Source organism: Macrotis lagotis, chromosome 5 (assembly GCF_037893015.1).
Source record: "Macrotis lagotis isolate mMagLag1 chromosome 5, bilby.v1.9.chrom.fasta, whole genome shotgun sequence".
NCBI lineage: Eukaryota > Metazoa > Chordata > Mammalia > Peramelemorphia > Peramelidae > Macrotis > Macrotis lagotis.
In genome coordinates this window covers 131,196,503-131,222,211 of record NC_133662.1, presented here as the reverse complement: position 1 = coordinate 131,222,211, position 25,709 = coordinate 131,196,503, and the positions used below count along the sequence as shown (strand labels likewise).

Sequence of the window (25,709 nt, the reverse complement as noted above, 5' to 3'; positions counted from 1 at the left end):
TTAGGGCCAAGATTACAATAAAAAATGAAGGGTGATGATTTGGTTTAATGCATATACCTTTTAAATCAACAATAACCTACATTTACTGAAATTATGGTTGCCTACTCTGTTCATATTTTAAAGGGATAAGTAAATAGTCCAAAGTTTTGAGTTGTGTTTCCCTAAAAATTCTACAATAGCCAAATACAGAAAAGCAAATTCTCATATAGTTTCTGAGGAATACATTTTAGACACACATTTTGTACTGTCAAATTTATCTTCTTCAAAAGATGTCAGACATTCATCAGTTCAGTGACTGTACCATATAGAAGTTTCTCTATCTCTTTCCATCTCTATACCTTAGTACTAGTCCTTCCCCATGCCTGGCATGGTATTCTCTCTTTACCTTTGACATTTATCATCCTTAGATTGCCTTAAGTCTAAGTCCAAAACTCACTTTCTTTTGTTTTATTTTGGCATTCATTTAAATGCCAAAACTCACTTTTTATCTTTAGCATTCATTTAATTGCCAAAACTCACTTTCATTTTTAGTATTCATTTAAAAAAATTGAGTTCCTAATGGTCAACGGAGATAGGTTAGAGGCATTCCCTGGAAGATTGGGGTGAAACAAGGATGCTCATTATCACCACTACTATTCAATATTGTATTAGAAATGTTAGCTTCAGCAATAGGAGAAGAAAAAGAAATTGAAGGAATTAGAATTGGGAAGGAAGGGACAAAACTCTCACTCTTTGCTGATGACATGATGGCATACCTAGAGAATCCCCCAAAATCATCTAAAAAACTACTAGAAATAATTAACAACTTTAGTAAAGTCACAGGATATAAAATAAACCCTCAAAAATCCTCAGCATTTCTATATATGACTAGCAAGATACAGCAGAAAGAGCTAGAAAGAGAAATCCTATTCAAAGTAACCTCAGACAATATAAATTCCTGGGAGTCTATCTGCCAAGGCAGACTCAAAAACTTTTTGAAAACAATTACAAAACACTTCCCACAAAATAAAATCATATTTGAATAATTGGGCAAACATCAACTGCTCAATAGGTTGAGCTAATATATTAAAAATGACAATTCTACCCAAACTAAACTACCTGTTTAGTGCCCTCCCAATCAAAATTCCAAAAAATTACTTTAATGAGTTAGAAAAAGTTATAAGTAAATTCATAAGGAGAAATAAAAAGTTAAGAATTTCCAGGGATTCAATGAAAAAAAAGTACAAAAGATGGCTTAGCCTTACCAGATATAAAATTATATTATAAAGCATCAGTCATCAAAACTGTCTGGTATTGGCTAAGAAATAGAGTGTGGTGGACCAGTGGAATAGACTAGGTGCAATAGCAGGAAACAATTATAGTAATCTGCTGTTTGATAAACCCAAAAGTGTGTTAAGTGCTAGGGATACAAAAGCAAAGTGGTAGAATTATTAAGCACAAAGAATTTACATTTTACAAGGGAAGCAACATATGCACTAAGTATATATATATATATAAACAATTCTATATGAAAATGCATGGAAAAATATGAGATAATTTTAAGCAAAATAAATTGGAATTACACATAGGAACTAGTTATAGTAGGCATTGGTTTAGAGAAAGGCAGAAGAATATAATCCTCTGTCATCCCCATGAACCACTCGAAATAGTGGTGGCCTGTCTATAAGTTTAGACATTCCTATTATATGGATTATAAGAGAAATGGTTTCCACTTTCCACTCTCTTATTTGTCTAAAGAATTGTTTTCCTTTGAGCTCAAGATAGAGAGAACCGTTAAGCAGTTTCTGATAATTTAGATCCACTGCAGGTAAAAATGCCTTTCCCTTTCACTAGGAGTCTAGTGGTTCCCAAGTTCTCAATTGACAGGAAGGTACTTGATGTGACCAAAGGGAATAATACCCAGAATTAGTTGCCCCTTTTTTCTTAAATACTAGAAAAATTTCCGAATTCCTAGAAAGGGCCTTCTTTGTGACTAAAAAATTTTGTCTAACCTTTGGTTAGATATTCTCAATAAGTACTATCCTTGGTTTTATGTGCTTCAGTGTCACGTTTCATTCGAGGTAGGAGGAGGGATTCCCTCAAAAAAAAATCAAACTGATTACTGCACCCATATTAAAGGAAGGTAAAAGAAAAGTATAGTCACACAACATTAACAAGCAATCTTTGTTAAGAATTGTGGGGAAGCCATCAAATGGAAAATGAATGTTATTTTTTTATATAAGACAAAAACATTTTTATTTAATAGAAGTAATCATATAGGTAGTGCTCTCTGTTACTGTGTTCTTAGGGAGAAATATCCACCTGTATATACAAAATTACAGAAAAGTTTTTTTAACTAATACAACAAACATTCTTTAAATTTAAATGGCATGTAATAGAAAAAACCTTGTATCCAACAGGGCTTCACTAAGTTAGAAATTATATATGAAGTGTATAATTATACTTTATAATCATTATAATGGTTAGAATTTAGCATCTCTACAAAAATGTAGAATTATTCCTTTTTTTCTATAAATTGAACACTGTTTTTCAGTACTTCTGAGTATAACTTCTTGTCTTGTTCTCACCTGCATGTTCCTTTGAATTGTTATTTCCCAGTAGAAACTTCAAGTTTACTGGACTGTGACTATCCTCTCCCTCCCCTTCAGCCTCCCTCCAAACACAGCTTTCCTGTGCCCAAATCTACTGCCTACACTGTATTCCTATTCACTTTGACAAATGACCTTAGTGTCCTCAGCTTAATAACACAAGAAATTGTTATTAATTTCCCATTCATGTAGGCCAACTGTTGTATGCAAAGCCCACCAAACCAATTGTAGTGTTCTTTTGAAATTTCTGCAAACTGATGAGCAGGCAGTTTCCCCCCTGTCCTCCCCTCCAAATAGCCGTGCCAAGAACTGGACTGATAATATGGAACCACCCACCTGGCAGGGGCTTCTGGTTCACTATGCCAATGCATTAGATTAGACATTGTTTAATGAGGATAAAAATGCCATCAATTTCTCCTTAGGTATCAACCTTCTCTTTCTCTTCTTTCTCCTCTTCCCATTTTATGCTTCTACTTCTTCTTTTTTTTCTTTTCCCTTCTCATTCCCAAATATGCATGCATACATTTATTTTGATTCTAAAAAACTTTGACTCTTAAGCTATTATTTTAATATTTGGGGGAGTAATCTTTAATAATATTAAAAGCCACCCTCTTAAGAACTGGAGGACTGATATTAATGATGCAAAGAATGAAAAAAATTAACTCAATCATCTTTTTTTTCCATCTCTTTCCATACCCGAAAGCAGAGCTGATATGAAAATTAAAACTGTGGTTGGCAGTGTTTGTGTTTTTTTTATGAGTGTTTGGGAAAAGCTGACCCCAGGATGCTCTCTACTTTCCTTTGAGATGAAAGAATTTTCTGGGAATAGAATATTCATAAAAAGAGAGTTAGAGGAGGTGATTTTGGGAGAATTTTTAAAAAAGAAGCCAAATGGAAATTTTAAAAATGTATTAACCTTAAATAGTAGAAAACTCCCCAAACTAAACTTCAAAATGAAACCCTACTAGGAAATATTTTGAAAATTTTTTTCAAAGCTGAAACCCCTTTCTTGCAAAGTCCTTGGAGAGATCCTCTTAGGAAAGTTGTATAACAGATTTCTCATTTCTTTACACTAATGAAACAGATTTCAAAGAAACAAGGGACATCTGAGGCCACTTACTGCCCTGTAGCTTATTGGCATAGCAACTCTCCTGAAAGAACTCAGTTGTCATATTTTAAACAACTGCCAAAGAAGGGGAAAAGAGGAACATGTTACTAACAGTCACACATATAATAAGAAATCCTGTGGACAATAGTAGGGCTTTTAGATTGAGGGGGCAATGATAATCAGGTATTCCAATTTGCCTTTTCAGGTTTATTTTTTATAACCCACCTACAAGGACATTCTGTATATGCCAAATTCAATTCCTGCATAATTAATAAATGCATCCCAAATTCCTGATTTCTGCCTATCTGAATTCTTCCTGCCCTTCCTTATAACTCCACCTGTCGAAATCCAACCAATACTTCAAGATTCAGGTGAAAAGATACCTGCTTCATGATTATTCCTCTGTTCCCAACATAAGGGGAATTCTATCATTTGCACCCTCTATCACTTTGTTGGCTTCTTATGTAAAAGATCATATTTTAGCTTGCATTGTGGTTAAATATTTATCTTTATCCCCCATTCACTAGATATTTGCTCCTTATATCTAGTAGTACTGTATTTTTTTCATATTTTGGCCAATGTATTACCAAGTAAAATGAATATTGTTATGTAGCAAATACTCATTGATTACGATTGAATAAAGAGTCCAACACTGAATTATATTATCTCAAGAATATGAGTATTCCCATGAATGATATAGATTTCAAACAATCCATATAATTCTCAGTCTTGTCCTTTGATAAATTTGCTACAAAAAATCCACAAGGACTATCAATATTTCCTAAAGAAATGCTGAACCAATTTAAAATAATTGCCAAATTTCCAAGAAGAGTCTATAAATGATCTTAGTCATAAAGTATTTTTTTCTTCTCACTAAGTAAAGCGATGTGGCAGTTAAGGACAACATCATTTTAGATTATATACTCATTTGGAAAACTAGAATGAATTTGATAGAAAAATATGCAGTAATGGTTATACAGTTAGACAGATAAAAACAATTGCACAGATAGATGGATAAAAAGTAACTGGATTATTGGATCCAAAGAATAGTTACCAGAGTTTCAATGTAAATTTGGAAGAGATGTCTAATGGGCTGCTCAAAGAATTATTTCTTGTTCCTATATTTAATATAGTTTTTGAAAAAAAAATCAGTGATTGATTTAAAACAAAGATATGTTATTAACTTTATATATGATAAAAGTTTGGAGAGATAATAATACATTCTAAGGCACATTCAATATTTAAAAGGGTTTTAAAGTCCAGAATATTAGATTGAGTTTAATGAGATGAAATTTATTAGGGATGATCACTAAGTCTTAGATATATGCTCAAATGATCAAGTTTTTAAGTAGAATTTGGGGAAGCTAGACAGTTATTATTCTGTCACTATTCTTACACAGCTGCTTCATACAAAAAACCTGAACATGTGCAACTGTAATGAAATTATATGTTTGAGACAGAAATTATCTAAATATTTACTTTTCAGGAAGATTAATAGGTTAAAACAGCACTCACAGAAGTGAATATTAATCTGAAAAAGCATCATTATCAAAATTATAGAGAAGTTGAAGGTGAAGAATTATGTTCTTAAATTGTGTATATCAAAGTATTCATTACAAAAGATGATTTATTAAAATATGTATCAATCTTATTAATATATCTATAAATATATTTGTAGATATATGTAGCTAGTCTAGTAAAATCATCAAACTTCAATTATATATAATTTCTATTATAGACTTTAAAAATATATGTAGCCAATAACATTCTCTCATTAGGTACCTATGCCGGGTGCTAAATAATCTATGTCCTTCAAGGAGCTTAGATTATTTTCAGAAGAAACAACATTCATACATATAGGTATCTACAACACACATATATGTATATGTATATGCATATGTATGCACATATGTATACACATATGTATATGTATATATAAAATTAGTAAAGACTGGGGATTTTGAAGGGGAATCAACAGCTAAAGCGAGGACCTCATATGGAACTCTAGCCAACATTTTATGCTTCTATCAATTTTGTAACCTAGAATTTCTTATCTGATAACTCTGAAGTTTCCCTTTATCCTTAAGTGAAAATCATAGAGAAGCAGATGTTTGTACTTAGTTCAGTTCCTTCATCTGTAAAATGGAGATATTAATAGCAGTTGCCTCCAAATCTACTTCCAATGGCTGTTTTATTTATTTATTTTTTCATCCATATGCACACATATATCTTTAAGTTACAAAATTTGCTTTCATCCTCCCTTCCCACTCCTCTCCCCTCAGCAGTGAACAGTCAAGTTAGCATTCTACATACATATTTTTGATAAACATGTTTACAGGTTAGTCATTTTTGGTATCAGGAATTAGGATTAAGGGAAAGAGATACATAAGAGATCTGTTTTTAAAAGTGTTCCTCAGATTCTGAAGGGTATTTTTTTTTGTTTTTGTTTTATTCTGTTTTGTTTTGTTTTGTTTTGTTTTTTTTCCTACATTGTCCACAGCCAGTCAAATACAGTGGGTCCTAGCTCTCTGGACTGTTGAGAGGAGCTGCTTTCATCAAGGATGTTCATCTCATAATGTCGTTATTAATGTGTACATTGTTCTCTTGGTTCTCCTCCCTTCACTCAGCATCAGATCCTGTAACTCATCCCATGCTTCTCTAGAGTATAACCCTTTATACTTTATACTTTATGGCTTCTTATAGAACAATAGTATTCATGTACCATAACTTGTTTAGCCATTTCCCAAATGATGGGTATTACCTCAATTTCTAATTCTTTGCCATTATAAAATGATTTGTTTTGAATATTTTGGAACGTGTGGGACTTTTCCCATTTTTTGTGTGATTTCTTGGAAATAGACCTAGAATTGGAATTACTGGGTCAAAGGGAATGAATATTTTATTGTTCTTTGGGCCTCATTCCATATGGCTCCCCAGCAAGGTTGGATCCATTCACTACTTCTCCAGCAATGCATCAATGTCCCAATCCTGCCACAACCTCTCCAACATTGATCATTTCCCCTTTTTCTCATCCTGGTCAATATGATAGGTGCCAAAGGCTATTTTGAGAATAAAATGAAACAATATTTACAAGGTGCTTTATAAAATGCTATCTATTGTTATTGTTTTGTATTATGCTAGACTTGTACAGTAACACTTTTTTTTACATTCTAGTGATGAAGGAGGTCAAAGAGATAGACATAAGGAAAAAAATCAATTCCACTAATTCCACTCATTCATTATAACTTTACTTATTACTTAGCATTTTTTTCTTCTTTCAAACTTCCAAATCTCTCTTTAGTTTCCCAGGTTTGCTAAAACCAGGATTTAGGACTTTACTCCATTACTCTTGTGACTTCTTGTTTAATTGATATCTATTTATCCATCCATCCATCCATCCATCCATCCATCCATCTACACACACACACACACACACACACACACATATATGTGCATTAGGCTGTGTAAGTATACATGTAATTATAAATAAGTATACATGTAAGTATGTGAATATGTGTAAGTATAAATGTAAGTGTGTATATGGGTATATATATATAATATATATGCACATACACATATACCTATGTATCTGTCTATATGTGTTCACACATATCTATATGTGCATTCATTATATATAAATATATATTAAAGAGAGAGACAAAAAGAAATAGAATTAATTTTATTTGAGAAACTTTTGAATGGACTATTTACAAACAACATTTGTTTCAATTCATTTAATTCTAAGAGAGAAAACCTACTTCCTTATTTATCTAATCTTCTTTAAAGGTCTCTCTCTCTCTCTCTCTCTCTCTCTCTATATATATATATATATATATATATATATATATATATATATATATAATAGTTTGCCATTTAATTGTCTATCTCATTTTATAGATGAGGAAACTGAGGCATTTAAATAGGGTTACGTGACTTTCTAAGGTCATGCAGCTATCAGTGTCTGAGGCTGGATTTGGACTCATGAGGATGAGTCTTCCTTATTCCAAACTCAGTGCTCTATCCACTGTGTCATCTAGCTACCCTCTTATAGGACTTTAAACCATATATGTTTTTAGTTTGTCAAATTTTAGTTTGTCAACTCTTTAGTTGTATTCATCAGATTGTATCATACAGTATATATACATATACTCATCCTCATGAGTCCAAATACAGCCTCAGACACTGATAGCTGCATGACCTTAGAAAGTCACGTAACCCTATTTAAATGCCTCAGTTTCCTCATCTATAAAATGAGATAGACAATTGAATGGCAAACTACTCCATAATCTTCCAAGAAAACCCCAAATGAGGACATGAAGAATTATACATGATTGAAATGACTGAACAACAATAAAAAACAACAATGGAAGTCCTTTAACTATTATGGATGGATGTTTTAAGTAAAAATAAATAAATGAACTTAGGTTCAAAAGGTCAAAAAATAGCACATGTTTCCAATACCCTTTAATGGTACAACTCACATTAACTTTAATGGACACCATGTAGCTAGCATACTTTGTGACCTTTTTGATAATTGAAGGGATGCCATCCAACAAGAGCTGCCTTGCTGTGATTCTATTGACAAAGCTATATGCATACAGCTTGTATTGATCATGCTCACAAATTCAGTTCTTCCTTCTATTTTATACTGAGCACTACATTAAACATTCAACCTCGGTTCAAATGATTTAGAAATTCAAATGGAATTCCAATATCACTTCTAAAGAAATGTATGTATGGCCTCAATTTTTAGTTTGTCACCTCTTTAGGTGTACTTATCAGATTGTATCATCCAGTATTTATGTCATAGAACACTACAGTCTCTGGGCGGCTAGGTGGCGCAGTGGATAGAGCTCCGGCCCTGGAGTCAGGAGTACCTTGAGTTCAAATCCGGTCTCAAACACTTAACAATGACCTAGTTGTGTGGCCTTGGGCAAGCCACTTAACCCCATTGGCCTTGCAAAAACCTAAAAAAAACACACATAACACTACAGTCTCTAAATAACTGAAAATAAGCAAAATCCAAAGTGCAGTGTAGAATCACACCATGGTAAACATACAGAAGGACAAGAACATGCCACATAGCATGGTATAACATGAGTGGGTTGTGATTTACATTGTTCATTCCTCACATCTTTTGAGAACTGACTTTATGCAACGTCCCCTTTACTCCAATATGATTATACTGAAGACATAACCTGGGTAGAAAGGAATAAATTCCACCAATTTGTTTTTAATCTGGTAATGGAGTACATCACCCAATGTTGTTTGAAAATAAGTGCAGTTTTCTGTGACTTATAGAACCCACCTCTGTGACAAATTTAAGGAAAAAAAAAGAGTCAATTAAGTTATTTGATGTTAAATTCCATATCAATGGTCTTGTTTGAACAACCAAATTATTTAGCAAATTATTAAAAGAATAATATCAAAGAAGTCTGACTATTTGGATTTATTTCTGTCATATTCTTAACCAGTTCTCAATTATCCAAATGACTTCAAGTAATTTAGGAGAATTAGATGTACAAAATGAAAATAGTAAAGTTCAATTGTAGATATGAATGTCCAAATAAAAACTTTCTGAGGATTTAGGGAAATTTGTTATCAAATAACAGTTTTTTTATATATTTGAAATTTGGTAATTAAATGAACAAATTTGGGTTCAATCGGGTTGATTATATTATATTCTAGGAGTACAGAATTAATTTGTTAGTTTCATGAAACAAAATTGTTTCTACTTGAAAAATCTCTATATAACATTGGCATTTAGGATCTACCAAGAATTAATCCCTAATGTTCAATTTTTCTGTGAGTGCCCATAAACAGTCACTTGAAACATACCATTCTAGTCATATTGTAGTTACTTGGTTGTTTGAAGAAAATGCTTATAATCTAAATTCTAAATATCTTGCACAATAAGATGGAAATCTTATAAAGGCAGAAAAATCTTTCTAAAATTGTTAGGTACTAAGACTTCTTTTAAGATTTAATAATTAGTGGTACATTTGATCTTGTCACTCCATAATGTTCCTTAACAGTGAGTTGTCCCTAATAGTTCAATTTTGGCTTCTTTATTCATAGAACAAACTTTTTAAAATTGCAAAATCTTTGTCTATTTTATGTTTAATTTCAGCTTTCCTTTTCTTTTTTCTGTATTAAACTCTTGCGGACAGGACCTGAAATCTTGTATGTGACTTCACTTCCACCTGTTCTCCTTTAACATCTGGTTTCCCCTCTCTTCCTTATGCTTAACCAGATCTCCCAAAGCAAAGATAGGTAATAAACTTGATTCTCTCTTAATTTCAGCATTTAGTCATTTTATTCATATTTTTAGACAAAGGAAGAAAAATGTTATAGGAAGAAAAATTGGAAGTAAGATGATGCAACATTTTCATCTTAATAATTGAGGGGGAAAAGCAATCCAGTCAGAAGATTAAGGTTCTAATTCTAGGTCTATCATTTGTTACCTGTTCAAATTTACTGAGCTGCTTTAACCTCTCTGGATCTCCTCTGTAAAATGAGTGAGTTGAATTGGATTATCTCTTAATTTCTTTTAGCTTTATATTATGATCCTATGAACTAAGGCACAAAAAGGCTAGATGAATTTTCCAAATCTTATACCAAGTGTATCTATACTAAACTAGATACTTCTGATCATACCAAATAAGTATATGATATAGTCCTACCATCAAGGAGCTAAAAATTTCATTAGGGACACATGATATTAGGGAAACTTGAAAAAATAACACAAAACAACATATAATCGCATGTTAATTTGTGCTCTAAGAATTATACTGTCTTACAGGAATAGCTTCCACTACCATCATTCAGACTAGAATCACTGGCATTTCTCCCTCATTGACCTTGGGCAAATCACTTAACCTCTATTTGGCTCAATTTCCTCAACTGTAAAATGTGGATAATAATAGTACTTACCTCCAGGGTTGATGTAAGGATCAAATGATCTTACTTAGAAAACACTTAGCATACTGCCTTGTATAAGTGCTTAATAAATGTTAACTGTTGTTATCATCATCATCATCATCATCATTATTGCTCTTGGGCATTTTCAGAGAAAGCAATCCTTTCATCAAGGATAGGAGCTATTAGCATCTATTAAATCTTCTAAGAGCTTTGTGAATCATGTGCAAAAAGTACATAGTGACAATATCCATCACAAGAAGTCTATCATCATAAAGATTGTAAAAATGGTATTTCAATAATTAGATAATTTTATGGTTCTTTTTCAGGTGTGACAAAAAGGAAATGATCAGATTTGGCCCTTGCTTAATAGGAACTTAAATTTAAGAAGACCTACTCTTACAGATATGTCCTCTGGATTTGTAGATAACAGTCCTTAACAACTGAATATTTAAATAGTATTTTTTAACCTACTTTCTTCTTGCCCTCATTCTAGATTCCTCTTCAAGTAATTCTTACTTTCTAATGCCTACACACACTTTCTCAAAGTAATTAAATCAACTTTGGAAGCTTAGAATTCTTAAATTGTATGAATTTGAGAAGATACACTGCCAAGCACCTAGACAGAGTATTTGATCTCAGTCAATGTGATCTAAAATTCTGCATTTAGAAAGAGTCTTATCACAAACACAGAACACTTCTTAAGTATTCCTGCATCTTTTGATCTCTTAACAACACCCAATTGTGTCACTTAGCATCTATGGTCATGCAGGGCTGAAGAAAGAGAGGGATGGATGTATTATGTCACTCTTACAAATTTTTGGCTACATAAAGAAAGCAATGAATAACTCAAAAATGACTTACATATAGTAAGTCATTTTTGAGTTATTCATTGAATAAGAGAGTATTTAAGTTAGAAAGGATCTTAGAGGCTGTACAGTAAATTATCTTTCTTTAAAAAAGTCAATACAGTTGTAACATCGAATTGACAACCAGGACTCAGTCCTCAGCATACACATAATATTGTCTTCTGGATCAATCTAACATGTAGAACATTTGATGAACCTTCAAGAGTGACTGGGAGGTTGATGCTATGTGGTAATGAAGAGTTTTCTTAATTGGTTTCAATGCCAGGACTGATGATAGAACTAGATCTAATTGTGCAGTCAAAAAGATCAATAGATTTGTATTTCTCTTCTTCCTGGTAGCTTTTGATCAAGAAGACTGCTATGGTGCTAGTAATGGTGAAATAATAACTGATCTTATTTTCTATGCACTCACCATTTGGTTGTGAATTCATGGCCCCATTGGTACTTTGGTATCTTTATATTTCTTCTGAGGATTTGGAATGGAACAAGGATAGTTAAGACTATGTGAGATTCAAAAGGCATAAGAGATTTCTTCAATAATTGAAGATGGTAACAAGATACTAATAGATCTCATAGCTAAGTCTGGTGAGTAGCAGTCCTGAAGTGATATATTTTAGTATTTTGCAGTGAATTGACCCATAAGATAAGACATTTCATCCTAAAAGGTATAGACACTGGGGTGGGTGGGAGAGAGAAAGCATGTAAACAATTGAGTACAAACAAACAAGATAATTTGAAGATGATGGAGAAAGAACTACTTATTGGGAGAATGGTAAAGGTCTCCCATAGAAGACACTTGAGATAAGGCTTGGAGGAAGTTAAGAAGTTAGCAATTCAAAAAGAAAGGGTCAGGGAGGACCTGCATTTCATTTCAGGAAAGTAAGAGCTAATGCTAAGATAGAAAGAAGAGAAATGGAATGCCAGGTTCAGAAAACATCTAGGCAGTTTTTGTTGTGATGAGGATTGTGTAAAACACAGTAATAGTCAATTAATCTAGAAAGATGGGACTGGAGATAAAATATGAAGGGCTTCTAATACCAGGCTAAGGAAGCTGTATTTCATTCTAGAGGCACTAGAGCATAGGATTACAAGTTTCATGTTTATATCCTTGCTCTGACAGAGAATTAAATGAATTTTAGTTACTTTGTACTTCCTCCACTATCATCCAGGAATCAACAAGAGGAGACTTGAATTATTACTATAAAATTATCATTTGTCAGTACCATCCTATTCACTTTTCCCAACTTTGAAATAAAATAATAGAAATTTATTTCTGGATAGGCCAGTTAAACTCTAACCAAATTGTAAATCAAATTTTTAATATCCTTGGCAAGTTATCAGCCAAAGTTTAGAATGGATCCAAAGTCCCCAAGGTAGTCCATATTTTTCCCATAGTATTTTTTTATTGTAACAAAGTTTTTCTAATGTTGAGCCAAAATGTGCAATTTCATTATTTCCATCTAATGATGCTAATTCTGCCTTTAGGAGACAAACAGAATTTTAATTCTTATTCTACATATATTTGTGAAATTTATGGGTTTTTTTCTTCTTTCTTTCCATGTCCAATATATGGCACATATTAGCTAACTACTGCTTTTTGACTAATTGATTCATGTTTTACTTTTTCTTCTCAAAGGTTCAATATTAATATTCACTTACTTTCTTTTTAAATTGTGGTATCCAGAAATGGCCATAAAATTCCAAATATGGACTAACTTGGTCTTCCTGAAGATTAGTTTTTCCATATGTAATAAAAAAGTGATTTACCTAAGAACCTAAGTTATAAGTTATAAGTCCTTATTGTCATTTAATTATTTAAAAAATAAAAGAAGTGGGAGAGTTTTGAATAGGGAAGAATAGTAGAGGCTACCACTATAGTCCAGTATATGATTAAACTTCCTAAAAAAATGAATTGCTTTCTTTGAAAATTTTTCATTTAATTTAATATTTTTCAAAAATCCATCTTCCTAGGTTCTTGCTTTCTTTTTTCTGTTCTGATTCAAAGATAAATTGCAACTCTCTTGTTTGGCATTTAAGTTTCCTTAAAACTGACCCAAGTCTATTTCTTTTCTTGTACTTTTATTTTTAGTTTTAAATTTATTTTATTTTCAGTTTGACTTTTTTCCCTTCCTTTGCCTACTTCACTACCTAGCTGCCCCAGTATATAAATTGTTCTTTGGGTTTTGCTCACTTCATTTTCTGTCAGTTCTTATAAACTTCTCATGTTTTTTGGAAACATCCTCCTTCATTATTTTTTATTTCACAATAGTATTCTGTTACATTCATATACTATAACACATTCAGTCACCCCTACAAGTTGATGGGTATCCTTCCAGGGTTACTGCAAACATTTTTGCCCATATTAATCAATTTATTTTTGTTGGGTCAAAGGATAAGTACAACAATTGATGTGCTTTGATCACACTAAATGATAAAGCCAAACTAGACTTCTTCTACTTCCTAACATCACACTCTATTTCTTTCATCATTTCCCATGCTGTTAGTCTGAATTGCTGAATCCCCATTCTTCACCTCATAGAATCCCTTACTTCATTCAAGACTCAGGTCAAACACTATCTTCTACATAAACTAGAAGAATATTAGATGAAAAGAATACTTAGCTTTGGACAAACTACTTTCTCAAAAGGTCTTTGTCTTGAAGTGTATTCATCTCTAACTCCCAATGTATACCAAAAAGACTTCATGAAATACAGCAAACATTAAAAAAATATAATCAAGGTTGTCAAACTGTGAAGGGAAATGAAAAAAATTATTTTATCTCTGATTGTGGCGTGTGTGTATGTGTGTGTGTGTGTGTGTGTGTGTTTGTGTGTGTATGGTATGACTAAAGTCCTAGACTTAGAAGCAAAAAGACCTTAAAATAGTGCTATAACCAATATAAATTAAAAGCATCTTACAATTTCTTTTCACTTTGCATTAAACCATTTTTACTTTTTTCCTCTTAGGATAGAGGGGAATTGGAATTACTGTAGGATGTGTGACCTTATACAAGTCACAATGCCTTTCTGCTTTTTAAAAATTTATCAGTCAACTTATTAGCATATAATTGCAAGTGGTAATCTATATGCATTGGTGAAGGAAGCTTACACATAGGGACTTTCTCACCTTGATAGCACTACAGATGCTTCACATATTTTTGAATGTACATAAATGTATATATGAATACAAATACATTTCTCAAAATGCAGTGGGAAGGACATTGGATTGTAAATCAGGGCATCTGTCTATCATCCCTACCTTTGTACTTAACTAGATAGAGAAATAATTCTTTCTGTACCTTGATTTTTCCATCTCTCAAGTTTTATTTCCATAAGTCATTTGCCATGTGATGAGAGAGAGAGAGAGAGAGAGAGAGGGATGATGGGAGAAAATACTCATTGATGGTCTTTTGTTTCTATGCTTGTAGCATAGAAATTAGAAAAAGAATATAAAAAAGTAAATTAGAAGAGAGACTCTAAAGATAAAGGTCATTAATCTAACATATTCTAAATATGTTATAGATATAAAAGAATGAATTGAATAATTTAGAACTGACACATTTTCTTCATCATGATGAAATCAATAGTTTGTTTCATGTTTCTATTTCCTTTTAAGTATCTAGGATTAATGCTTCCAATTGCTAAATCAAAAAATATATATATGAAAATATAATTAATCAACCCTAAGCAATTCAGACAAACGAAATTCAAAGCTATTTCCTCCCAGAAATTTAATATTTAAAAGTTTCTAATTATGGTTCATTTAAATTAGTTTCCAAGTAAAACACCACCAAATATAGACAATTTACACATCTGAGCTTATACCCATAACTTTTTGGAAATAGGAAAAAGTGGTCAGACAGCTTAAATATTAGATGATTTAAGAAGGAAGAATGACTATTTGACAGGTCTAAAAAAGTTTTACTTGACAGAGTACTTATTTCTGTTTGATAGTAATACTTAAATGTTCTGTTTTATTTGATGGCAGGTAACAAAACTGAAGGATTATCTGAATAAAACTTTTCCTCCTTAAACTAGATTTCTTTGCATTGAATAATCCAAGGGCGAATTTTATTCAAGTGGACTCTAAGGTCATTCAGTAGGTAAAAAAGCAAATAATTCTATTACTTTTATACGTAAACTTTCTTGACTTACACAAATGTGTTTTTTAAGGTCATTTGAACTATATTACAAATATGTCAAATGAATAGGGTTTATTAACCAACCTCTCTTAATAAGAAGCATAAAAGTCAGGAAATAAATGAAATCAGCCTTCTTTTCTTTTTGTCTTATTTTTATCTGCAGGCAAATTATTGTTGATGTTGAAGTCAAGAGACCTATGTCAAATTCTACTTTTCCACTTACCTGTAGGAGCTTAAGTAAGTCATTTTACTTATTTGGGTCTCAGTTTCCTTATCTGCAAGTATCTGGTAAATAAGGTGATTTTTAATTCTAAATCTGTGATTCTATGATCTTAAGTATCTTAAGGATGTTAGGTACTTAAGAAAGTTGTTCAATTGCTGAATCAATTAATTAATTCCGAAGGACACAGAGGAAAGGGCAAATAGTAATTTGAAAAAAAATAGCAGGCTAGATACCTAATTTAGTCCTATCATATAAAGATGGGCATAAATTCAGCTCTCTTTCATTGTGTGGGGGGCCACACCTCTAGAATAGACCTCACATTCTCCAAATGGAAAAATCATACTGATGGGTATTCATTTTTTTGTAATTGTTATGGAAAGTTTATAATCAGCTTATATCATATCATAAAATTATTTCTTAATTAGTGAAATTCTTTTATATTGCTTAGGGAAGATACAGGGCAGTTAGGTACCATAGTGAATAGACTGTCAGACCTTTAGTCAGGAAGACTCATCTTCCTAAGTTCAAATCTGGTCTCAGAAACTTATTAGCTTGTGTGACCCTGAGCAGGTCACTTAAATCTGTATGCCTTATTTTCTTCATTAGTAAAATGATCTAGAGAAGGAAATGATAAACCACTCCAGGATCTTTGCCAAGAAAACTCCAAAAGAGATCATGGAGAATCTGACATGAATGGAACAACTGAATAGGGACATGAGGATTACAGAAAATGAATTTAAAGTTCATTTTTGTTAATAAGACAGATTACTTACTCTTCCTCCCCATCTCCAATGTGTTTTTTTCCCATTCTTAGAATTTGAAGGTGAAGCTAGGAGTTTTACTTACTAAATTCATATGGTCCTGTTTATAGACTGGCAGTTATTACAATTCATATAAAATATCTCAAAATGCAAGGTTCTTTTCTCACTTGGAATCAAGGAAGAACATTAAATGAAATTCACTGACAGCTGTAGGGACATCTTAAAAACAGATAACCAGAATTTAAAGCTTCTGTTATACTCTTTTCAGTTCTATCTCTTTTAATACAATGATTTTGTTGAATTGCATCTCATACTTCATGAAAGACACTCGTGATTATTTGACAGGTGGGTTAGCTTTTAGTATAATTGCTGAAAATCTTTATAGCTCATTTTTCCTTCTGACCTTCAGTTTCTCTCACTCAGAGATGATGCATCATGGATTATTGATGAACAAATATCAAAAGGGTTATCCAACGGAAAAGGGAATTTTCAGTTTTTTCCATTTCTTGCCATATTGAGCTGAAGTTCACATTCTGGTGCTTTTTATTTCACTTTTTCTTTGTCCAATTTTGTAAAATACTAACTATGGCCAGACAAATGAGTATCCAAATTTTCCTCTTGATTCTGCAACTGTACTGAGTGACTCTGTTATTTCTTTGGGTAATACAGCTAATTTTCTAGGTTTCAGTTTTTCAGAGTTTATAAGCAATATATTAGACAATATATATTATTACAACAATGCTGAGATAATCAATTGGTTCTTCTACTGATAAGTCTCAATGTTTTAGTGTAGTTGTAAGTCTATCTCATGGATTATATAAACTTCTCTATCTTCCAAGCTACTTTCTCCAAGAAACTCTTTCCTCTAGTTAGTAAACTATTTTTTTTCTTGAACCTATAAAGCCCTCTGTTTCTAAATCTTTCTTTCCTCCAAAGTGTAAACCTGTTTTTCACGTAAGTTTAATTTTTCTTCGAGTATCTATCACAGAGTTTGGGAAACACCAACTTGGGATTCTGAGTAAAGGCAATAAAAGTTCTGAATTTGGACTAAGTGTGATCAGTAATACTGAGTAACATCCCTGCTAGGTCCTAGAAACTTTAAACACTAGAAAGATGGAGTTGAATGGAAAATGCAATGCCTTGAGAGTTTATTTCCTCCTAGTCACCCTCAGAAAGTTTTTTGATCTACAACTTAATGATTACACATTATTTTTTGCATGAACCTGATTTATCTTACTTTTCCTAGAGATTGGCCTCCACCTTCCATAATTTCTATCTCACTTTTTCTGAACTTACTGACTTTATTTCCTTTTGTACTGCATGATGTTTCCACTCTTAAATTGGTTATCCTCTGCTTAAAGTTGGGGATCAGTAATGCAATTACTATAAGTAGTAGGTTATTCCCTTAGTAAGTTATAGTTTCTTAATCTTCCCCCCAGGTTAAGAGTGCTTTGGAACTTAAGTGGGATTCTCTCTCTATATATATTGTCTGTCATTTTTAACCATAAGGTAACAGTCTCTTAGACACTCTCTTAATCCCTTGGCATTGGAAATTAGGATAAAAATGGGGTTTGTGGGGGTTTTGTAGGATTAAAGGTGGTAAATATGTTGATGTATCCAGTATACATAGACATTAACTGCATTACCAAGACTCTGAGAAACATCTAAATTGAGTGGTAATATTTCCCATTTGTAAAGCAATCAATCCACTAATTATTTATCAAGCACCTGTTTACAACTTAGTAGGTTCTATTCCTGGTAATGGGAATATAAGACAAAAAAATGAAAACAGATTTTGCTCTCAAGGAGGTTATGTTCTATTGGAAGACTCAATATATACTCATATACATCTATGCAAATTAAATGCAATATAATTTGAGAGGTCAAAAAAACTAGAATTCAGGGAGGCTAGAAAAGTCTTATTTTTCTAGGAAGCATTTGAACTCTGAAGGAAGTAAAGGATTCTAAAAGTCAGAATTAAGGGAGAATGTATTTCAGAGCTGGGGAGGAATGTTTAAATTCACAGATGGGAGATGGAATTTCACAAAAGAGGTACAAGATGAAGATCAATTTTGACATTAGAATGTCTGAAGGACAGAAATGTGTCATAAGTCTGGAAAGGGAGGTTGAAACGAAGTTGTGATGGATATTAAATACAAAATAGATTAGTCTTATTTAATCATAAAATCTCACCTGTAAGGAAGGTAAATTCTCTTTCCTATTTCTCATGTAGCTTGCTTTGTATATGTTTGTTACTTGTTTCTCACATTGGGTTGGAAACTCCTTGAGAGCAGAGTTTTATATATTGTATGTATTTTAATATATATTCTATAGTATATAATATATTGTTTGTTTTTTGCAAGGCAATGGGGTGAAGTGACTTGTCCAAGGTCACACAGTTAGGTAATTATTGAGAAAGGATTATATTTATATTTTGCCTGTTTTTTAAAAATCCCAGAATTTTGTAACATATATACTAGGCATTTAATAGATGCATATATTTATTTGTTTATTTTAGGGTATTTTGGCAGGACAAAATGGGGTTAAGTGGCTTGCCCAAGGCCACACAACTAAATAATTATTAAGTATCTGAGGCCGAATTTGAACTTAGGTCCTCCTGACTCCAGGGCTCTATCCACTGTACAACCTAGCCACCCTTTAACAGATATATATTGAGGAGGCACAAAGTGGCGTAGTGGATAGAGTACCTGCCCTGGAGTCAGGAGGACCTGAGTTCAAGTCTGGCCTCAGACACCTAATAATTACCTAGCTGTGTGACCTTGGGTAAATCACTTAAACCTTTTGCTTTAATAAAATAAAAAATATTTTTAAATGAATGTATATTAAATGAATGAATAAATCATAGTGGAAACATATTTCAGAGAAATAAAGTTAGGGAGGTCTTTTCTGAAAGTAGCTTATTACTTTGGACTAAACAACTGACTTTTTATCAACATCCACATATAGTCTGCCCATGTAAGTGATGAGTAAGGGCAAATTAACTATTAATAATTAATCACACTACTAATGCTTTGGTTAATATCCAAGTTAGGAATGTCTGTGTGATACTTTAAAGTTAGTTATTTTCAAAGCTTTGTAGCTCCTGTCATGGTCTGAGAACATATTTTCAGCTTTGAATACTTTATAGTCAGTGGTAGGAATGGAAATAGCTTATACGGGGAATTTTAATAATACGCTAGTCATTGTCTGTGTAGTATAAGCAACCAATGTCAGTGAATTGTATCCCTCCATTTTTCACAAGAGCACTCTTTAAATTACTATTTAATATACCATATTCCAACCAACATTTAGTAAGCACTTACTGGGTAAGAGCCAATATTAGGCAAGAGGAAAAGAGTTTAGATAAGACATGGACCCAGGCCTCCAATTTATAGTCTTGTAGGCACATAAAATTATAGATCCAAAGCTGTGGTCCTAGGTTTCTAAGATTTTTTTTTGTTCAGAATAACATGCATAATCCTAAAATATTTCAGAATATCTAATATGCAAACACTTTATTCAAAGGCAACTTTCTATATCACAACTCCAAATGCACAATTTAATGAGAAAAAAATCACACCTCCAAATTTAAGACAGCTCTCCCTCAAGCCTTATTAACTCTTACTTAACAAAGAATTAATTCATTTGTCATTTATTTAGTTTCTCAGCCTCCTTTCACCAGATTCAAGCAAACTTAAAAGAGAAAGGTAAGGCAGGATAGTGAAAAGTGGATAGGTGGAATGAGGTGCTGATGGCTATTAGAAAAAGATCTATTCATATAAGAGGAAGAAGTGAAGGATGATATCCTGAGAGTAAAGAAAGAAACTGGAAAACTCAAAGGTGAAAGATAGAATTGTGTTGTGCATTACAGCATTATATAAGAATACACCTTCATAATGATGACCCTGACACATCAATATAAAGTTTAAATTTATGTACCTTATCCTCTTCTAGGATGTCTGTTATATAGTTCACATTATTTCTATCATAATGGTTACACAAGGCATCTTTTGCAATTTGAAGAATAAACTTGGATAACTGGAGAGTTGACATATGTACAATTCTTCCATCCTTGATGATGCTAGATAAAAGAATCATACATAAATATAAACTGAAGCTGCAACATTTGCAAAAAGAGAACAGAATATGTGAAATAATAAAACCCATTGGAATTCTGCAGATGCAATTTTCTGGTTGCTTTTATATTATTGTTTTATAAGAGATGATGAGGGTATGCTTACCTGAGAAAATTCATATTTCTCTGTCTAAAGAGTTCACTGTCTCTTTTACTTTGCTCTTAAATACATATATGCTATAAAGATAGTATAGTTGGTAAAGTAATGGCTTTGGAGTCAGAGGACCTCCATTTGAAGCCCAGCTCTATCAATTTTTACTCTTGAGCCCTTGGGCAAGTGATTTAAAGTTTCTCTGTGTTTTAGTTTCCTCATCTGTAAAAAGATGACTTATATAAATTCTTTTTCAGCTCTAAATATGATCCTCTGAAGAGCTACATTTACTAATAAAAAGAAAATCAATAGGATGTAAAATTATTGAGTACAGGAACAATTTCATTTTTGATCACTGTATGTCCAGTTCCTAACCCAACACCGGGGATAGCATCATTTAACAAATGCTTGTTGAGAGAATTAATGAGAGATATATTTCATATCTTTAAGTTGTTAAAGAAGTGAAATAAGATATTTCCTATAACATAAATGTGCCAAATGAATAGGACATTGTAGTAGGACTCTACCCATTAATGTTTTATTAGTCACAATTAGAAGTATTTCAGTATGATTGAAGAAATAGATTAAATCAGAGTAATAACATTATTTCAAATAATTTTCCAAACTCTCCAAGGTCCCTAAAGTATATTTCATAAGAAATTTTGTCTAGGGTAACATACTAGAAAGTAGGTAATGCATGAAATAGAAATAAAAACTTCCATTATTATCTCAAATTGATATGGCTTTTGTATATCCCTAATTCCACTTTCTTGAGTTGTAGGTATACTCCAAAGCCCCAAGTTACTTAACAGAGACCATTCAGTTGTTTTTAGATATTATCAGTAGAGCATTTCATCTGATAGACTAACTTCTGAAACCAAAAAATTTTCCTTTCAGAAACCTATTATTTATTGACATGATAAAGTACTACTATAGTGACTGATGAAAACACCTGTCTTTTCCCTTAATGGTACTTTTCAGCAATGTCTGGTCAGAAAAGAATAATGATCTTCAATAAGTTCCACAGACTTAGATCTATAAGTCCCTGCAGAGAACACAAAGTACAGCAGCTTTGTTCTACAGATGAGGAAACTGAGTCCAAAATAAATACTTTTTTCAAGTAAACTCAGGTAGTAATTAGCAAATAAATGATTCAAAATGCCTAGGTTTTCTGATTTTAAATCAAATAGTCTTCCCTTTATACCATGTATCAATTCAGATATTGATCAGGACAAATCCTCCCTCACTTAAATCCAATTCACTTGTATGTCTTAGCCTCACAATCCTGATGTCATGGTCTTCTTCAAGAAAGAAGGACAAGCAGAAACAACTATCAATCAATTAATCAATTCAAATTTTAAAAAAATTAAAAATGTATTGGTCAAAATATAATTATTACTTTTTTTTAGGTTTTTTTGCAAGGCAAATGGGGTTAAGTGGCTTGCCCAAGGCCACACAGCTAGGTAATTATTAAGTGTCTGAGACTGGATTTGATCTCAGGTACTCCTGACTCGAAGGCCAGTGCTTTATCCACTACGCCACCTAGCCACCCCAATTATTACATTTTATATGGTCATGGTTTTATATTTTTAATGAAAAATGAATGATTTAAGTACCAGATTTGTTGGAAAAGATCTAGTGATATTAAAAACAGGAAAATCAGACTACTTCATTTCATTCATTCACATAGCTCTCTGCATATATGTCATTATAACAATTTCAAAAATTAAAAATAATTTTTATCTAAATGGCACAGAAGGATAGCATGCTGAACCTGCACCAGGAAGTTCTTGGAAGTTAAATGACCTGGGAATGTCACATAATCTCTGTCTGATTGATTTCACATTTATGTTATATTTATAAAAGATCCTGCTTCATTGGGTTATTGTGAGGTAAAAATGAGATAATATTTATATAGAAAAGTACAATATAGATGCAAATGTTTTTCTTGTTTTTATTTCTGTTATGCTATAGTGGAACCATAGAATAGAACAGTATAATATTATTCAAAAAACAGAGTTACTTTCAAAATTGTAAATTCTTTGAAAACAACTTTTAAAGTCTAATACCTTTTCAGTAACAACTTGACTTAATGTGAGATATCCTATCTTATATAGATCATTATGCTTGCCATTGAAGCAATAAAGAGTCCTGGATTTGTACTTTCATTTCCAATTGTTTAAAAATGATGATGGTGGTGGTGCAATGGATGGAGTACTGGCCCTGGAGTCAGGAAGACCAGAGTTGAAATTGGGTCTCAGATACTTAATAGCTAGGTGACCTAGGCTAAGTCACTTAACCTTTGTCTGCCTCAGTTTCTTCATTCATAAAACAGGAATAAAGATAGCACCTTCTTCTCAAGGTTATTTGAGGATCAAATGAAATAATAATTGCATAGTGCTTACCACATTGTGTAGCACATAGTATAATTTAAGTGTTAGTTATAATTAGTATTGATCTCATATAAGTCATTACATACATCATATAATAGCATATATATGATATATCTTATGTAATATATTATAATGCATAATATATTTATAATATAAAATCTATAATTACATATGATATATAATTCTTGTTAATCATAATAATTATAGCTAACATTTATATAGTATGTTAATGTCCTCAAATGTTATCTCATTTGATTATCAAAACAACCTTGGAAGGTATATGATATTATCATCTGCATTTTATAGTTGAGAAAACTGTGACAGATAGAGATTAAGTGACTTGCCCAGGATCACACAATTAGAAAGTGGCTGAGTTTGGCTTTAAAAATGCACATTTTTCTGCTTCCAAGCCCAGCCCCTCATCCCCTTCATCAGCTTATTTCATCTGCCAAAGTGACTGCTACAAACACTAGGTATGCCACTAGGCTCCAATAATTGAATCTATGTCTATGCCCTCAACCAGGAAGGAGGGGAATAATGGGTACCTGGAGTACTTAACTCATAGAACTGTCAAAAAACATGTGAAATAATTTTCAAACACTTTGGTCAAGCACTTTGTGATACTTAGCTCCTAGTAGGTTGTTGAATTATATAGAAATGGGGGCATAATCAAAATGGTGGAGTGAAGTTAGGAAATCCTAGAAGGTCTACCCCAGACCATTCCAAAAACCTTTAAATAGTGATTCTAATCAACTTCTAGAGTGGGGGAACCCACATAAATACAGAGTGGAACAATTTTCTGGTCCAAGACACTTTGGAAAATCTGTGGAAAGGGTCTGTTCCCCCAGGACCAGGGTTGGAAAGAGCTGCAGTACAGCAACCCGGCTCCAGCCATTCAGGAACAATTCTCAGGGCACCTGGGTCCCAGGGGGTGCCTGGATCAGTGGTGGTGGGGACCATTTCCAGACCTGTCAGCCGAGGGATTGCCAAGTACAATTGGGAAGGACAGTGGGAAAACTCTGCTGCACCAGAATGAGTGCAAAACCCAAGTCAGCCAGGGACCAGGAGCAGAACTGTGGAGTCAACTGGTCACTGATTCAGCCCATGGGAGGTAAGGGGGATGGGGGAGATTGCAGAGGTCTGTCTCTCTGCTATATATCCCTGATGGAGTCTGTGGCTTTGTCAGGTCCAGGCTACAGTCTAGTCTCATAATGAGCCAGGATCCTCCTCACAACCCCAGGACAGGGTGAGTGCTTGTGGTCCTCCATGGACCAGAGCATGGCAGGAAGAGCACTTAGAGCCTCTCAAAAGACCTTCAAGGAATTAAGCTCCAGAGCAGGGTGGGGGGGGGTGTCCCTAAAGACAGTTGCAAAAACACTCAAAAGCTTGGGATAATACATCCTCCACCATGGAAGCAAAACCATACATTAACCTGAAATTAAAATAAAACCATAGGCTGGGGAAATGAGTAAATAACAGAAGAAAAATAATTAACCATAGACAATTACTTTGGTTTCAAAATACGCTCTCAAAAAAATTACTTGGTCTCAAAATACACTCTCAGAAGATGACATAGTCAAAGTTTCTGTATCCAAAGTTTCCAAGAAAAAATAGGAATTGGTCTCAGGCTATGGAGAAGATCAAAATGATTTTGAAAATCAAGTAAGGGAGGTAGAGGAAAAATTGGGAAGAGAAATGAGAGCAATGCAGGAAAATTATGAAAACTAAGTCAGTAATTTGGTGAAGGAGATAGAAAAAAATAATTTAGAAAAGAACATCATAAAAACCCAATTTAGGTCAAATGGAGAAAGCAATCCAAAAGATCAATGAGAAGAATGCCTTAAAAAAGCAAATTTGGTCAGATAGAAAATGAGATACAAAAGCTCTCTGACAAAAATAATTCTTTTAAATATAGAATGGAAAAGGAAGCTGATCACTTTGTGAGAAATCAAGAAACAATAAAACAAAACCAAAAGAAATAAAAATTAGAGGAAAATGTGAACTATCTCATTGGAAAAACAACTGACCTACGAAATAGTCCCAGAGGAGATAATTTTAAAATTATTGGGCTACCTGAAAGTCATGATGCAGAAAGGAACCTAGACTTCATTTTTCTTGAAATAATCCAGCAAAATTGCCTTGATAGCACAGAGGTAAAATAGAAATTGTGGGAATTCATGGATCATCTTTCAAACTAAATACTCCCAGGAATATTATAGCCAAACTCCAGAACTCCCTAGTCAAGGAGAAAATATTATAAGCAGGTAGAACAAAATAATTCAAGTATCATGTAACTATAGTCAGGATAACATTAGCAGTTTCTACTTTAAGGGCTTGTAGGGTTTGGAATATGATGTTCTGGAAGGCAAAAGAGCTTGTATCACAACCGAGAATTAAATACCCAGCAAAACTGAACATCCTTGTTCAGGGGAAAAGATGGGCATTCAATGAAATAGGAAACTTTAAAACTATCCTGTTGAAA

The 25,709-nt window shown here is 32.9% G+C and overlaps 1 protein-coding gene and 1 long non-coding RNA gene across 3 annotated transcripts in view; one reads left to right on the top strand and one right to left on the bottom strand.

Annotated features, from left to right (window-relative positions):
• The window catches only part of NKAIN2 (sodium/potassium transporting ATPase interacting 2), a 1,359,833-nt gene that overhangs the window by 254,672 nt on the left and 1,079,452 nt on the right, over positions 1 to 25,709 (bottom strand). The gene's annotated exons all lie outside the window — the stretch shown is intronic.
• The window catches only part of LOC141487910 (uncharacterized), a 154,375-nt gene that overhangs the window by 77,486 nt on the left and 51,180 nt on the right, over positions 1 to 25,709 (top strand). For both annotated transcript variants that reach the window (XR_012468542.1, XR_012468541.1), the window contains exon 3: positions 15,788 to 15,861. This is a non-coding gene — a long non-coding RNA (uncharacterized LOC141487910). The remainder of the gene's footprint in view (positions 1 to 15,787; positions 15,862 to 25,709) is intronic.